At 37.0% G+C, this 12,902-nt stretch overlaps 1 protein-coding gene across 3 annotated transcripts in view; it reads right to left on the bottom strand.

The window, feature by feature from the left end:
* ARMC8 (armadillo repeat containing 8) overlaps positions 1–12,902 on the bottom strand; it is a 58,840-nt gene that overhangs the window by 27,055 nt on the left and 18,883 nt on the right. The gene's annotated exons all lie outside the window — the stretch shown is intronic.

The following is a 12,902-nucleotide window of genomic DNA, read 5'->3' as shown; positions in this document are numbered from 1 at the left end:
TCAGCATGTTGTGTTATACTCAAAAGTGAAGAACTAATTACCTTATCTCCATGTTATTAAAAACCTATGTTAAAAATAAGCATGTCCAGCTCTAAGAATTTCACATACATCAAAAACATTTTTAATGCAATAATGCAAATTTCCTAACATTATTTTTTTAAAAAATATTTATTGCTTTAACTTTCAGGATAAATTTCGCTTATACGAAAGGAGGATACAGAGAGAGAATTGGGAAAAAAAACCCCTTTGATATTCACTTCTTTCAAGCAATGGGCTATGACCTTCTTTAACAATTGCGGAAGAAAGAAAGTGAGTTGACCTTAAAAGCTACAAATGGAAACTTTCTAAATGACTCTTCTCCGATCCCTGGGGAAGGCTGAGCCAAAATGGCGTTTCATCCCACGTTTATGTTGTTGTTACAAATGAACTGCCGTCTCTGAAAAACTTTTTGGGCTGGAATTATAAAACCTGGGTGAACCCTAGAGGAATCTCTTTATATAACCCCTTGGATTGGGAAAAATTGAATATAACCAGAGGGGAGCTGTATTGAAGATCGATATCCCACACTGGACTTTGCCTGTTTCCTGGTCCCGCCCAGCGGCGCACCCCTACAGACGCCATTTTTTTTTTGCTTTGAACTATAACTTTTCCTGAACTATGAAATGCCCCCAAAAAAGCCTCCACCCAAACCAGCTTCGGCTCCATCTTCTGCTGTTTCAAGCCTGGTTCCCCCGCAAACGCAATTAACTTCCTTTTTGCAACCAAAAGCTTCTGAGGGGGAACAGCCGTCTCAAGCCACGTTCCACCAAATGTTTCAGACACTCTTAAAGGGACAGGACGAAATAAAAAAGCAGCTGGGGGACTTAAAGGAAGAACTAAGACAGAATCAACAACAGACTGTACAAAATAGTCAAAAAATAAATGCTTTGGAGGAGAATGCTGTGGGGGTGGGAGAAGAGATGAAGGCTTTACAAAAAAAAAATATTGGGTTTGAGAGCTACATGGTAAAAATGGAATTTGAAAGGATGTCTTTTTTTCTTAGGTTTCAAAATATACCTGAAACAGAGGGTGAAGACTTAAGAGAGACTATGATAACAATGTTAGCAGATTATATTAAAAGAGATAGGCAACAGCTAGGGTGGGATATTGACCTGATATATAGAATTAATTCAGCATATGCCAGAATACACAATGTCCCAAGGGAGGTTCATGTTAAATTCTTCAGAAAAACCACAAGAGATGAGATTCTAGGAGTTCAAAGGGGGGAACCTTTAAGATATAAGGACAAAGAAATAACCATTTTGAAACAGATACCAAAAAGAATAAGAGATAAGAGGAAGAAATTCTTCTTTATAACTAAAAAGTTATATGAAAAAAATATCTGGTTCCGGTGGTTAATTCCAGAAGGCCTGTTGATTTTTTTGGGAGGGGGCCAGAGTGAGAATTAACACAGTGGTGGAGGCAGAAGCCTTCATGGAAAAACATAAGGACCTCCTAGGTGAAACAAGAGACGGCGCACAAGACATGAAGGGGGGAGGAGCCTTGGCTCAGCCAACAGACAGGGGAGAGGAGACAGTAATGAAACTTAGGTCACAGAAATGAATTAAAAACATATTGCAATTGCTAATATAATGAAATGTAGAAGTGATATAAAATATGGTTGAAGATGCTAAAGAATTGAGTAAAATAACTGCTAATATAAATGTAACAATGATATTTTGATATATATAAAACATGAAAGAGGTGTAAGATTCCGGGGAAGTACCACCTTCCGTATGATGTAGCTGTCAAAAAATTTTTCCCCACATTTATGTACCCTTTTCCCCAAAATACTTGAAAAAAAACCAATAAAACTTTTGTTTAAAAAAAAACATTTTTAATGCAATAATGCAAATTTCCTAACATTTTTTTAAAAAATATTTATTGCTTTAGCTTTCAGGATAAATTTCGCTTATACGAAAGGAGGATACAGTAAAGGAAAATGCATTCATTAAATGAACGCATTATATAAGATAAAAGAGCTGGACGTGTTTATTTTAAACGTAATGTTTAATCCCTATGGGGGCAATTTTGAACATGAAGCAACCAACTGTGGAAAGCTATGTTAGCAACACAAATGAGGCAATATCAGCTTCAACTCATTTGTGGGCTGAACTCCCACATATACAAACTCTAATGGAAGTCTGTAAAATACATTCCTGAGCATCAGTTTTCATGAATAAAGAAAAAATCCTTGAGCATAGACCAGCTCTGTTTTATAAGGTTTTTTACTGAAATAATTCCCTTTATTTATTTATTTTGTCTTTCTCAATTTCTTGCCTACACACTATGCTGCAGAAATAATGAGCAGAGTTTTCTTTTTTTTTTAGTTTTATCATGGGTTGTTCAAGTTATTATGGAGCTTGTGAACCTACCTGATTTTTTTACATGCATTAAGAACAGTATTCCATGCATCTTATTCTGCAAGCTCTCTACAGATATCTATTCTCTTATCTTCATCCCATTCTTACAATCCTTTGGAAAGGCTTTGGTTTTCTCCAGATCTCACAATAAGGAGCATACTATCTGGAGAAAGAATGGTGCGCACAATTTGGAGAATGAAGTCTTTTGAAGGACCATGAAAATGGGGCTCCTGCTACTCTCCAAACAGCACTCCCATTTTCATGAGACCTGGAGAAGACCAGAAGCTTTTTGGGATCATTAGATGGGGGCACATGGCTTGGGGAAGGAATGGGATGTGCAGTGTGAGCCTACAGGGAGGCCTGGGAAGAAATGTGTGCAAGAATAAGGAGGCCTGGAAAGGATGGCATTAATGAGTGCATGAGTGTGAGTGCAGAGAGAAAGAGGGCATGGAGTGTATGCAAATGTAGGAAAGCCCAGGGAAGGAGGACACTGGTTTATGCATGCATAGGTTACATGAATGTGTGAATGCAGGGAGATCCAAAGAAGAAGGGTGCTGGTGGGAGCATGTATCTGTGTGAGGTGGGCAACGAGGATGCTATGAGTGTGTTATCAGTGAAGGGGTGAAGGCACAGCATGTACACAGCATGGGAGTGAAGGCACAGTGTGCACAAGTAAAGGAAGTTCCATTGAGGTATAATGGAATATGTGAAGAGGAGATGGTGATTAGGAAATCAAACAAGAGTAGCAACAGTACCCAGTGGCTTAACAACTAGAGAAAGAAATTTAGGAAGGACCCACCCAAATGGATCAAACAGTTAAAAGTTTATGCCTTCAGACTTTCAAGATTCTGTTGTAGACTCACAATAAAGTTGAATTAGTTCATTTAGTGCTGTTTCCTGTCAGTTTATCTGTGAAGGCTGATAGGAGATGGGAGAGACATACCCAAGAGCCTGACTTACAACCTTCCATGCCAGTTTCACACAAGCAGTCAATGGGAAACCAGTGTCAGGCCTGGCTCCCAAAAGGTGTAAAACAATCTAACCAATTTAAAGTTAGATCTTTAATTGTTAGATTGTTAGAAAATTAAGTTCTTTATCTGGAAATACTGTATGGACAGAATCTTGCCAGACTAATGTTATGCTAGCCTAACCTAATAGATATACCCTGGGAGATTCTGACTTATCATAAATTTCTTCCTCCTCCAATGATCTAGCTCTAGACTATGCAGTCTCATGTCTCCTCCTCCTTGGAATGCGCTCCCTCCTTGCTGGAAACTGCTGTGTTACTGTAATCTATCACAGCCAGAAGAAAAGGTCAACAGGAATCACATGACTGCAGAATATTACAATCAGTCAAGATGGTTGGCAAGCTCCCAAATTTTGTCACATGATTAGAGGGCGGCTACAACAGCCAGATTGTTAAGGACTGATCAAAAGACCCTTCATTCAGTGCCTTCGTATCTTTGAATGGTTGCTGAAAGAATTATTATAATTCGAAGACTACCATTATTTTATGAAAAGGCTGAGAACTGTTCCCTCTAAATAATTGAGTCTTAGATTTTTGAATTCTATGGATTATTTAATTATATAATTACCAAACTTTTCTATCTAAAGATAGAAAAAAATGACTATTATAGTATTTATTATATTTATTTTTCCTTTCTCTATTTTCAAGATTCTAAGCTAGCTAAATAATGGAATCTCAGTAAAACAATACTGTATTGAAATTAAAAAATACTTTAATGATAGTTAAAAATTTAGCATAGAGATGCTACCTCTCTCTTTGAAATCTTATAATAAGCAAACAAACAAATAAATAAATATGATATTTGCTTATCAATAGGCTTTACACCAGAGGTTAATTTCATGCATATCAGTTTACTCACATCACTGTGTTACAAGATTAAAAGCTTTGAAACTGAACTGCTATTTCCCAAAGGACAATTACAGAAAACATTGAATCCATCTCTCCCACCAATTGCTAGAACTAGTTGAGTGGTGGAAACATATATAATATTTTTTAAATGAATGCACTCTTTTTTTTTTCATAAAAAGCCTTTTTTTTTCTCTTTTTTTTTTTTTTGCCTTAACTTGGTTTGAACTTTTTTCTGACTACATCAATGACACGAGGACCCATGAGCACCTTCACCACTGAAGGAGGAAACATCCTAATCTTGTTGAGCTCCTTTTCTGTTCTACTTCACAAATATGCTCATGTATTCTTTTGCTTTGTTTTGCTTTGTTTTGCTTTGTCTTTTGTTTTCTGCTTGGTTCAATAGAAGCAACACAGAGTAAGGGCATCAGTTAAGCGCATATAACAAGAATAGGAATAGTTTGTGTACATCCTTAGTAGATACTTTAACTGCTGTAGGAACTTGTTTTACCCCAATGAGATGAACTGTATACTAGCTACGGATAGACTTCAAAATTATAACATTTATCAGAACTCTAAAAGTCTATAACTGGGAACAAAGCGCAAAACAATAAGGAGATAGCACAACAGTGAATTATACAAGTAATCCTCAACTTACGGCCTGTCACTTGATCATTTGCTATTACGCAAGACCCAAAGTACTTCTGACACTTGGTTGGAAGAGTGTTACATGGTTACACTTTGGGCACTCAGCAACATGGCCACATTTATGACCATTTGCAGAGTCTCACGGTTACACAATTGCATTGTATGAGTTTTGCTGAAAACCAGCAGTTGCTTCCAGTTTTCAGCAAATCCACATTCATAGCAAACCACTGGCTTACTTAATGACCAATCATTAATGACCACTATCAATCACATAATCTAGGACATTTAATCCTTGTACCATCTCTTTCCTCCTGTTTTTGATATCCCATAAATAAAATATTTGTGATTATGTAACTACAGTTTTTCATTACATCTAAACTAGAAAACAGTAACTTTTTGGATGATGCAGGCTCCATTTCTGTCTAACTCAATAACTATATGTATCAAACTCAACAGCCAAACATTGGGGATAACCTGTATATACCATCATAAATCTAAATTAGGCTAAAATATTAAGGATTCTTATAAGCGAACTTTAGAATGATAACTGTTTTACTGTTGCTAAGAAACATCTACAGATAGCCTGCAAATCATTCAGGAATCTATCATTCCTCATCCCTGCTCTACTCCATAAAGGTTTGCCATAATAAATATACTCAATTCCTTCTATTAATATATAAATGACTGTTAACAATGATTTATAGAATTATTTTTTATTATTACATAATTTAAAATTATCTAAGATAATGCTATTATAATGCATATATTGTATATTATTTGTATCTACACTGGTAACATATTTAGCATCGTATACTGTACTCTTGCTAATTTAAAAGATATATAGCTATACTGACTAGATTTAGAAAGATCCTTAATTTTCTTCATTTTTGGTTTTTAGAAATTATTATCAATAGTACATATAATAATCTGTATTACATTGTCTATGCACAACACTCCCACGGTCAAAGTATACATTCATATGTTTCCAATGCTTAAAGCAAGAAAACACCTATAGAGCCCAATGCATGCTGCAAATGCTCAGTGTTTAAGAAGTACTAACAGGTTTGAGAAAGAGGACAGATCATATGGGAGGAAGAACGGAATGTTAACAGTTCTATAGAAGAGAAACAGAATAGGCAACACTGTCATACTACTATTTTTCATCTTATCAGTCATATAACCTAGGATGCTTAATCTTTGTGCTGTTTTTTCTCTTATTTTTTTTTGTCATCATAAATAAAAAATTCTTGATTAAATAACAATGGTTTTTCATTACATCTAAATTAGAAAATTAACTTTCTGGAGTGGAAAAACTAAACCCATGCTCTCAGGTAGGTTGAGTTTAAAACTGATTTCAAATCCTAAATTGTCCTGATTTTAATAAAATGGAGGAGCAATCTGGTGCTTTCCAAATATTCTGGATTTCAATAATCCCTAACATCTGCCCATGCTGAATGAACCTTATGAAAGGTGTAATCCAAAACAGGTAGAATGCAAGTAGTGATTGCCTACATCTATTGAGTATCAATATCCATTTATCAGTAACTAGGAAACTTCCAACTGTTACATGCCAAATAGGGAGGAAGAAAGGGGCATGAAGGCAAAATACATAGACAGAAATCGTGTGTGTGTGTGTGTGTGTGTGTGTGTGTGTGTTCATAATAATTGAAATGGATCATTCTGTTCTCCTGTACTATACAAACTCAGATTCATACTATGACTCCTACTTCCATTCAATAAATGTAACATTTGGTTGTTGTATTCTTTCTCAAGGTCATGTTCCTTAGCATAATAGAATAAAATAAACATTTCACTTCTATTGTTTTCAATTTTAACAATTCCATTTTCTTAAAATAAGCAATCAGAACTCACATCAAACTATTGCATAAAAATTCACATTAGAACATAGCACTGCATCAACAACTGACATGCGAGATCTGATATCATTCATTATTTATTTATTAGTTTAATTTATAGAACTGCTTGTTTCAAATATATAACTTATTTTTTAAGCTATATAACCAGAAAAAAAATCATCCAAGAAAATGACAGGAAGATAATTTGGACAAGGATAAGAGTCGAAACCAAATATGCTGAACTTTGTGCCATTAAGTTTATGATCTTGTGTGGTTGATTGACTTCCAAGAGATAAACCCTGAAACTATAAATGAAGTAAAACTGTGTAAGATGAACAAATACAACATTTTCTTTTTTGTTCCCATAGATATAAGTGTGTATTTTTCCAAACCCAAGAATAAGCAATCATTGCTCGGGGGGATGGGGGGGGGACTGTACCTCTTTAAAAGAAAAAAAGAAAGAAGCAAATCAGCAATTTCTGCCAATTCTATGCAGCAGAGTTTAATAAATATATTGGCCAGAAAGATACATCAGAGTGTTAAGCTATATTTCTCAGTTGCTAAAGGATACCTTTGACAATATTTTCCCCTATACTGTAATTTAGGTACTTGCCACATGTTCAAACACCTCTGAATGCTAAGAAAAAACAAGCATAACAGGATATACTTAATGAAATAAATATTTCAACTGTCATTCTAATCATAGTTTTTTATGTACATCAAAGTCTTATTTGCATAAAGCACTGTGAGTTGGAGAATCACCATTACCTACTCTGCAATCACTGGAACAATGAAACAATACTTCCTATTTCCAATTATTTTATACTGAAGTGAAAATAGTCTAATCCTCAGGATGCTTTCTTTATTTCATTTAACTATTTAGGTAAGGGTATACTGCGTAATAATAATTTCATAGAATTTCTCTACCAGAGAAATTATACGTACTGGACAACTAAGGAAGGTGTCAAACCAACTGCAACAGAGATAAATTGAACTACAGATGAGCAATTAATAAAACATTCATTGAATTTGACCAATACTGTTTTATGCCTTTTATTTTTCTAGATTTTTTAAGTATCTGAGAAAGGGCGTTGGTACTTAACTGATACGCCTCTTCTCATAGTGGGGGAGGAGTATCCAGGATGGGTTGACATTGTCCTCTCTTGATTGGACTGAGTCAAGCTCTTTTAGCCACGCCTTGGTCACCAGGCTCCACCCTGTTATCGGCGAAGAACTCTATCCAACTCGCTGTGTCATCCACTCTAACTTTATTTTAGTTTCAAACCTTTATTTATTACATCAACAGAACAGTTCAACAAACAACATAACAATTTTGCAACATACTCGTATCAGGGAGGGGCTGGATACTCCTCCCCCACTATGAGAAGAGGCGTATCAGGTAAGTACCAATGCCCTTTCTCCATAGTGAGGGGAGGAGTATCCAGGATGGGACGTACCAAAGCCTACACGTCCCTAGGGAGGGTTACACATTTGAGTATATGCCCAAACTTATGCCTGGTGAGGCGTGTCCCCCTCCCTGTGAACAGCCTGCATCACCCTACGTCCGAATGAGGCTTCCACAGAAACAAAGGAGTCCAACTTGTAATTCCTCACGAATGGTAAGGGGGGGAGACCCCGTGGCTGCCCTACAGATCTCAGATAGTGAGGCCTGCATGGCCCAAGCCACCAAAGTGACCGTGCTTCGTGTAGAATGCGCTGTGATAGAGCTCAGTGCTGAGAGCCTTGCGCCCGCTCCTCCAGCTGCTTTCCTTTCTCTTTCTTAAAGGGAAAGTTTTTCCTTAAAGGGAAGACCTTATTTAAAGGGAAACCCTCAGCAGCGATCTGAGCCTCGTTGCCCTGTCTGGGCTTCTCCAGCTAGTCAGGCACTCAGAAAAGGATTGAATAGAGCTTGCATAAATTGTGATAGCAAGGTTGCCGGAACACAGGATGACAAAGCCCGAGCTGTCGAAGGGAATCCTCACCTGGAGGGAGGGGTCCCCTTCTGCAGCCCTGCCAGGTGAAGAGAAACCTGGTAATCTTTCCTCAGGTTCCAGGCCGGAGGGGGGTCTTCCTGCTGCTGGCCTTGTGGCCGATGCGCTCCAAGGCTTGGTGCCTCTGCCTTTCATATTTGGAGCTAGGGGGGTTTGGATCCACAGCCTGCCTCTTTAGCCCCCTTGGTGGAGATATGCTTCTTTTTTGGCCTTTGCCTTGCCTCCCCCGCCCTTGGCTGATGCCTCCGAGATGGTTTCTAACCTTTTTAAGGGCTCCTCAGTGCCTCCAGTGGTTGCTGGTTGCAGGGCTGAGTGTTTGGCTCTTGCCAGCCTCCTCTGAGCTGTGGTTTCAAAATGGCTCCCGGCTCCAAATTCAAAAAGCTCCTCTTTGTTGGAGCACGTGGAAGCGGCTTATGCCTTTGCAGGCTGTTGCGCGGCATCCGTAGCCGCTGAGGGCTCTCTCTCTCTTCCCCCAGCCTCCCGCAGCTCTTTCTGAGCCTCTCCGGCTCTCACCTTGTTCTCTGATGATCGCTGCCAGCGCGGGTGCTTCGGGGCATTTTAAAATGCCACGGTTCGTCACTCAACCCAAGGGGAGCGGTGAAGCGCTCCGGCGCCCTTAGAGCCTCCTTAGGCATCACCCTTGCTGCAGAGGCCTCTGTGAAACTCGCTTGCCTGTCTTTGGTGAGTGTCCTCACTTAGTGCCATTGGTCTCGCTCTGTGACCTGGGCTGCACCCCGCCTTAGCGGTTTCTGTGCAGGCTTTCTACCCCTGCTGGGGGTTTCCTCAGCCTCTAGTGATTGATCAGGCAGCGTGGAGGCAATTTTGATCGCTTTTGCAGCAATTTAAAATTTTTCCTTTAAGTTTCTTCAGGATCTCAGGATGAACACAGCCGTCCATTGATGGACTGAGTCAATAACTGGGTGGAGCCGGGTGACCAAGGCGTGGCCAAAAGAGCTTATCTGACTCAGTCCAATCAAGAGAGGACAAGATCAACCCATCCTGGATACTCCTCCCCTCACTATGGAGAAAGAGGCATAGCTTTTAATGATAATCAGGTATTAACATTTTTGAGACCATTTTTTAAAGCTCCTCGGGGACATGCCCTCACTCACAATTTCATATTGGATAAAAGATGCCAAACTATGCAAAACCTGCCATTATGTTTCTACCAAATTAAGGAAAGGATTGTGTACAGTTGAAGGAGAAAAACAAACTTTAGCCATCCTTTTGAGAATTGTACATGCTATAAACCATTATATGAACAGATGTTAGATAGTAAGTGTTTGGTCATGACTTCTGCTTCCTTTAAATCCTACTTCTCAGTTCCTGAGTTACAATTTGGGAAGTTTTTAAACAAAATATAATTAACATCTTAAGTGTTTTGCTCTAGCATCTACTATTGACAAACATCATTTGCGTCTAATAAATGAGATAAGGCAAATTAACACAACTATAGGTTATATTCACAACTTAATCTTGCAGCACACTTGAAGAATTTAGCTTCTTGTAATGTGAACAAAGTCAAGCTAGCACAGCTCTCAGGAGTCATCTATAGAATTTGTTAAGGACATTCCTTACAACACTCTCCATCTTGGTGCAAGCCAGGCTGAATCAATGTTAGTTACATAAAAGAAAAGTGGTATTTTCCAGTGGAAAATGCAACTTTCTATGAAAATATTGAGATTCAGATGGCAAGGAAGACTGAAGAAATTTGATAACATGCAGAATTCAAATACCAGGCTCCTTTCCCATCCAGATGTAAGGCTCTCTGCCTCCATGGCCATTTTAATTGAAGCCTTCCCAACAAACAAAGTTGTATGTGTGCTTTAATGCTTAGGGAAAAATATCAAACTTCTTGAAGTAGCTATTCCTAGCAGTAACACCTACTTTGTGTTCCTTGTCATCTCACAAACCTGCCCTCTCTTCTCCAGTTATAGTGGTTAATTTTTTCTTCTCTTCACCAAGTATGGAGACTTGCTAGAGAGGAGAAAAAGCAGCTAAGCCTTCCATTTTCTCATAACATCAAGCAGAGATTCTCTTCTGCCCTTTATTGTTTTTCTTCAACAATCGGAAGTTAACACATTACTGATGATGTTGGGAAAAGTTGGATATTTCAATTTTTGGTTATTGTAATTGGCAATTGGCTCACCTTATTGCTTTTGGTACCTCCTACAAAAGTAGATATATTTCAAAAATTAGATTCACCCTGACTCTTCTGACTTCTTGTAAGGCCTTAAAGACTTGCCACTGGGCTTGGGAATTGGGATGTGTGGTTAAATCTATGCAATGGTTATGTTGATTGTTATGGACAATTCTGGTTATACCTTGGCTACTAACTGTGCTACTGAATACTTTTTTGCTTCATTTTTATATATATATTTGTATTCTGTTTTTATATAGTTTTAATTACTGTGCCTGCCCAGAAGTATGTATTTGGGATAGGTGCTATACAAATTGAAACATGAATGAATGAATGAATGAATGAATGAATGAATGAATGAATGAATGAATGAATGAATGAATGAATGAATACCAGATTAAGAATTATGTGTGAACACGGAACAAGGTATTGGAGGACATGAAGAATATTGCAGGTGGATTTCAGCATAAACAACAGGAACTTTTCTTCTCCTTTTTTCAATTATTAAATATAGGGATTAGGGAAGGATATAGGATAAAGTGAAGCATGTTGTCAGGGATTTTAGGGATTATTTTTGTTCTCCGGTAGAATGGGCTAATATGGTAGCTTCTTGGCACTTGGGAAGTGATATTGTTTTTTCTATTTATGTTATTATACTATTGTTTTAAATCTTGTTAACTGTTTTGTAAGTTTGTAAGACATATATGAGTGGCATATAAGCCTGCTAAAATATGTAAGTGCATTCCATTCAAGTCTATGCAGAAGAAAGTTCTATTGAGTTTGATTGTTTTACTCAAACCATTACCAAGGATTGCTTTACTCTTTAGTAAAAATGCATAGAATTGCAGTTATATAGCATAAGAGCTTTGGTATTTTATAAATGTCAAGGATAGCTAAATTTTGAGGACATTTTTATCTACAATTGATTCTTCATCATCATCATTCATCTACAGTATATAATATAAATAAATTTTAAAAGTTGATTTATTTATTTATGTGAACTCAATATCTTCCTCGTGACAGTATAATACAAGTTTACTTTAGTAAATAATAATAAAGCACATTTTGGGAAAAAAATAATCATTAACTTCTTCCTATATTGTTTATCAAAAGGACTAAGTTGCACATTAATGAAGTTTTACTAAGATGCTTGATAACTTTATCAGCAACATAATCTTGGGTATATACATTTCTATATACCTACTGTCTTGAGTCAAAAACAATTCCTTGTACTATACTATTGTAACAAACTGTTGCTCAGCTTGAACTCCAGCATTATTGCTTTTATTTTTATTTTCAAATATAAGGGGAGATTCGATGTTCTAGTTTGCAATAAGTAGCTTTTGCCTCTATATGCAATTTCATTTTCAGTAACTAAAACAATTTTTTGTCCATTGTTATCTTCATGCTAAATTAACTTGACATATATATACTACTGGTGACTGTACTGATTTTTTACATTACATGCATTTATATCCTGTTTTGAGTTGGAATGAGTCAAAGTATGTAGTATAGTCTGCCTTAATTTTACTTTCACTAACCTAAAGTCATTCAATGAGTGCTATGATCTAACAGAAAAAAGAATCTGAATCTCTCTAGTCCAAGAATTTGTATATTAAGAATAAGAATTAATTTTACCATTTCTCAGTGCAGATTAATATTTTCTGATTGCTTAATATCATTGAATTAGTAGGCATATGCCTCTTGTTTGCTTGAAATCTTTTGCTTTTATAACTCTAATTCCCATCTATTTTTAAATGCTTGGAAGTATTACATTTGTATCACACTAAATAGTTATACTAATTTGGCTGATAGGAGGCTTTATTTATTTAGATTTATCCTTCATCTTTCTAATCAATCAAGAATCAAGGGGGCCCTGGCCTGGAGACACCGCACAAATGTAATGGTCATCATATCTAGGAATTACTAAGTGAAAGAATAAAGCATTCAGGTACATAGCCATATCATTACTCTGTTTATAAAAATGTTAAA

This window comes from Natrix helvetica (assembly GCF_964273705.1).
Source record: "Natrix helvetica genome assembly, chromosome: 5".
Taxonomy (NCBI): domain Eukaryota; kingdom Metazoa; phylum Chordata; class Lepidosauria; order Squamata; family Natricidae; genus Natrix; species Natrix helvetica.
Note: the sequence above shows the minus strand (reverse complement) of the source record. Positions and strands in the feature narration are given on the sequence as shown.